The sequence below is a fragment of the Octodon degus genome, unplaced genomic scaffold (genome assembly GCF_000260255.1).
Source record: "Octodon degus isolate 3935 unplaced genomic scaffold, OctDeg1.0 scaffold00052, whole genome shotgun sequence".
NCBI classification, from domain to species: Eukaryota; Metazoa; Chordata; class Mammalia; order Rodentia; family Octodontidae; genus Octodon; species Octodon degus.
In genome coordinates, this window is record NW_004524628.1 from 13,291,638 (window position 1) to 13,296,950 (window position 5,313).

Consider the following 5,313-nt stretch of genomic DNA (forward strand, 5'->3'; position numbering starts at 1 on the left):
AAAAATGAAAAGATACCCCTTAATCTTGGGTAGGCAAAACCAATAGGGTGAAAATAGCCATTCTTCCAAAATCATTATACAAATTTAATGCAATCCTAATCAGAATGCCAACACTGCATCTCATAAAATTAGAGAAAACAATTCTAAAATTCATTTGTAACCAGAAGAGACCTAACATAGAAAAGCCTTTCTGAGCAACAAAGGCAAGTCAGGGAACATCACAATGCTTGACTGCAAATTATACTACAAAACTATCCCAATAAAAACAATGTGGAGGGTGGGGAGATGGCTCAGTAGAATAAGCACTTGCCTGGCAAGCACAAGGGCCTGAGATCAATCCCCAGTTCTGCAAAAAAAATAAAAACAAAACAAAACAAAACAAAACAAAAAAATAATGTGGAAGGGGACAGGGAAATGGCTCAGGAGAATAAGTGCTTCCCTGGCAAACACAAGGGCCTGAGTTCAATCGCTGGTTCTGCAGAACAATGTGGAGGGGCCAGCCAAATAGCTCAGTGGATTGAAGTGCCTGCAAGCAGGTGCAGGGGCTGGTTCAATCCCCAGACGTGCCATAAGAGCCCCACCCTTGGGGCACACTGAGACGGCAATTGAGACCGAGTGTGATGGTGCATGCCCATAATCCCAGCTCTTGGGAGGCTGTAAAGAGGTGAATCACTACGAGTCCGATCTGGTAGTGAGACCCTGAACACCCTGTAGACCCTCCCCCCCCCAAAAAAAAAACAAAAAACAAAAAAACAAAACACCTGAACATGGTGTCACATGTCTGTAATGCCAGCATTTGGGAGGATGTAAACAGGCGGGTCACTATGAGTCCAATCTAGTAGTGAGACCCTGAACTCCCTGTAGACCCCTCCTAAATACAGGGGAAAAAAACCCTGAGGATCAGTGTGACAGATTAACAGCTCCAAACACATTCAGCCACCTTATCTTTGACAAAGGGGCTAAATACCTTCATTATAAGAAAGATAGCTTCTTTAGTAAATGGTGCTGGAAAAATTGGCTTTACACATGCCAAAGATTAAAATTAGACTCATACCTCTCACCATGCACTAAACTAAACTTGAAGTGGATCACAGTGTAAACATTAAACACTAAATCTGCTGGAAAATAGAATAAGTAGAACTCTTGAAGACATAGGGGTAGGCAAAGACTTTACGCACAAAACCCCATTCCAGGAACTATCACAAAGACTCAATAACTGGGATATCATTAAGCCCTTGCACAGCAAAAGGAACCACTAACAGAATGAAGAGTCAACCCACAGAGTGGAAAAAAATTGCCAGCTACTCCTCAGACAAAGGGTATTAGAATATTTAAAGAGCTCACTAAAAGCAGACCTCCCAATTTAGAAGCCTACTTGGAATTGGGCATTTGAGTGCATTTTCATACATACTTCTCAGATAAAGTAAAGATGACAAATAAATATTAAAAATGTTCAACATCACTGGTCATTTAAGAGGTATATATTAATGCAGAAATTTGATCTCTTTCCAGAAAAAAAAAAAGGTTATTGTGAAGAAATCAACCAATAAAAAACGTTGGCAGGCCTGTAGGGAAAGAAAACTTTCTGTACTGTGGGAGTGTGTACTGGTGCAACCACTGTGCAAACCAGTGCAGGCATTCCTCAGTAAAACCTCAGTGTAACCAGAGGGTCCATTTGACCCATCTATTCCCCTTCTTGGTATCTTTCCAAAAGAATTAAAAGCATAACACCACAGTCATGCATGCAAATCCATGTTTACAGCAGCACAGTTTATAACAGCTAAATCTTTTATGTAGCTAAATCCTGGAAACAGCCAAATTGCCCATCAACTGATGAATGGATACAGAAGATGTCAGTTTTTCATACAGTGGGATACTGCTCTGCCATAGAGAAGGGGGAAGATGACACATTTGTAAGCACCTTTATGCACCTTCAGACTATACTTTTAAATGAAATAAATCAGACATATATGTTTAAATATTGCATTGTTTCTTTAGTGTGAGAAACCAAAAGGGTAAAGAAGAACCAAAATGTATTACTGATTTGGGGAAACAGGAATAAAATGTTAAAATGGGAAGGTTAAAAAAGGGGGGAGGGAAAAGGAAGGAAGGTAGAAAAAAAGGAAGGAAGGAAGGAAGGAAGGAAGGAAGGAAGGAAGGAAGGAAAAAAAGACTACAAGATTCTTATCAAATTGTAACCTGGCTTCATCATTCCCTTTAGCTATGATGGGTCAGCTGAGGCTGATGTCAGGCTCCTGCCACCATACAAAACTGCTTCAAAGCAGGCTGTGCCATCTTGGGCCACACTCTGCTCACCTACACTCACTTGTGGACAGAGCAACCACAATTAGCAGCCACCCACAAGTGCAAGCAGCAGAGACCCCCAACCTTAAACTCCCCAGTCCAAATTCAGAACTAGAAACCCACCAGTCTAGTAGAACTTAAGAACGCTGAGGATGACACCCTTTCCCATCAAACCTACAGGACTGAAAGCCCCATGGCAATTACTCCAGGGGGGGAAGAGGAGGGGAAACAGTCTGAGGGGCACCTGGTGAATTTCTTGTTGATGACTTCTGTGAAAAGTCTTCAATGTGCAGTATATTATACTTAAATGTTTTGAAGGGAGTGTGGGAGTGAAACATGCTCATGCACTGAAGCCCATGCCCCCAGTTTCCACAAAGTCTTCTGAGTCCCGAAGGAGGGTGGAGAAGGGGAGAGAAAAAGGGCAGACTAGAGAGGGCCTTTTCTGGTCCTCGCCTTGGCCTGGGAGATTTATATTTGTAATCCCATGGATAAGTTATTGGAATACCATCAAGCTAATTTCAGTCTACCACTTCCAGTGCAACCCATGGCAAGAATAAAGACACTGAAGCATACTTACAGTTATGGAGAGCCAAGGGGTCCTAAGTCCAGCCATGGTGATGGCTATCCAGAACAAAGGCCTTGACTCAGGGCCGAACCTTGGTTTTATTCAGTCATGAAGGAAGAGTAGCTTGAGGATGAGTGATTGAGAATGGCAGGAAGTAGGTGAGCACTGTGAGCTGGGCCAGGTGGGAGGCCTGCATTTACCTCTGCGATATGTAGAGAAGGCTACTGCAGAGAGTAATCTGCATTGCACAACTGAGACAGTATCTAATGTTTAGGGTCCAGTGCTTCAGCTCTAATGTGTAATCTTTCAGGTTCCAGGAAGTCACAGCCACTATCTGGGGGCTCAATCCTAGCTGACAGTGTAGAGCACTGGCTCTTCTTCCTGTCTCAACCGGGCTCATGCTAAAGAGCATCAGGTGGGGGTTACCGGGGAAATACGTGGGCTGTCTTCGAAGACTACCACCAGAACATTGGTTAAACCAATATGCATTGCTTCAAGCCAGACGGAGACATAAGGAAAAGTCCTCCCCAGCTCTCTGATATCAATACATGGAAACAGAGTCAGGTGCAGCCAAAATGGAGACAGTTGCTCTTCCTTCCAAGAGTTACTCAGGTGGTCCTCCACAGTAGACAAGAGGGGAGGCTCATTAGCTATCAACCAGGCCTTTAGAACATTGAGGGCGGGATTTTAAATCTAAACCATAGCACCTGGTTTATGGTTTAGACTTGAACCCATTCTCCCTCATGCCTTTGCCCCTCACATGCTCCCACTCGCACCTTTTGTTCCTCTCTGCCCCCTCCACTCTGGAATCTGGAGACGTCAGCCCTGTGCGACCCAGAGATGCCAAAAATAGGGACTTGACTTCTGGACAGAGGACATGGGCCGCACCCCCAGTGCACCCACCACTGCATCTCCAGACGGCTTTATTACTTCATATGCAGCTCATCTTAAACCAACAGAATTGCTCAATGGATGAGTGTCTGACTCAGATACCTACCTTGGAGGGAGTTTTTCTTTTGTCCTTCAAGCTTTTATTGAAGTGCAATCATCCGAGATGATTTTAGATCTTGTTAAAAGCAGCCACATCCACCCACTGCACGTAGCCTTCGAAAGCAGTGATCTGTTCTTCCAGCATATATATCTAATCTTCAATCACGCCCTGTATTTGCAGCTTTTTAATTGCATATCCCACTGGACCTAGTTTAGAGGAGCCCCAGACCAAGCCATCTGCTTGAACGCTTCGGACGCACTCCTCTAATTTCACCATATCTGTTTCGTCACCCCAAGGTTTCACATCTAGCAAGATGGAAGACTTGGCAACAAGTGCAGGTTTTTTGGCTTTCTTGGATCACACTGTGCAAGCCGTTCTTCCCTTAGCCTCTTTGCTTCTTCACTTTCCTCTTCATCATCAGAACCGAAGATCGTCTTTATTGTCCACAGCTCCACCTCTGGTGCTATCTTCCACATTGGCAGGATCATGTTTGTCTAAAGCTTTCTTCACTCCTGGCAGGCTGGCCTTTTCTTTTTCGTAAGACTTGATGTGATCGTACCAACATAGCACATGGCACAAGTCGCTAGGCGGGGGCCAGAAGACTGCTTCAGATACGACTGCATCTGCCTGTGCAGGCACAGACCCCTTGAGGCAGCTCTTGCCAGCCAGGTAATCACTGAGCGCCTGCAGGCCAGGAGGGCATTCTGCCACTTTAGGGAATTGATGACTGGGCTTTGGGGTTGAATTTTTCTTTTTTTCTTTTTAAAGAGAAACCCTGGGATCCATCTGTGCTTTCTTCTCTTTGTTCTTAATTTTTAATTAATTTGGGCAAGTAACTTTTTTTAAAAAAATAAATGTGCTTTTTTTCTTGCTTTCCCATATTAGAGGTGATAGCCAAAGGGGTTTTGGCAAGAGGAAGGGGAACCAAGGGAACTGGTAGAGGCCTGCTGGGCTTCAGAGCTGACCACAGGAAGTGATTTTGTAGGACATTAAGCCCTTCCCTCTAAAATCACTTCCAAGTCACCTGCCTGTGCCAAGTTTCCGCTGCACTTGGGGAGGGGTTGGCCCTGGTGGCCGCCTTTTCTCCTTACACCTTGGGTAGGGCTGGACACAGTAGCTGAGGGAGATGGAGGGTGCCATCCTCCTTGTGTAATGTGTCTATCTTTTAAACTACTAATTGCAGACTGGAGGAGAAGGAATGAGGACGGGAATCTTGTCAAATGTGTTGAACTTAGGTTGGGTGTTTATTATAAATGGATCTCCCTCAGTTACCCCAGAAACGAGGCATGTTAAATTTTTTTCTCCTAGATCAAGGAGGTGCATAGAGGAAGGAGATTGCAAAAATCCAGACTTGGGGGAAAGCAAGAACACTGTCCCAGCCTTGCCTGAACCCCATCTGATCCCCTCAAACACCCTCAGAATTTTATAAGACTAAGAGGGTATTCCCTCCCCT

General features: G+C 44.5%; 1 pseudogene; it reads right to left on the minus strand.

The window, feature by feature from the left end:
• Nucleotides 1-3,929: 3,929 nt before the first annotated feature.
• On the minus strand, nucleotides 3,930-5,148 carry LOC101588486 (annotated as a pseudogene).
• Nucleotides 5,149-5,313: the final 165 nt, after the last annotated feature.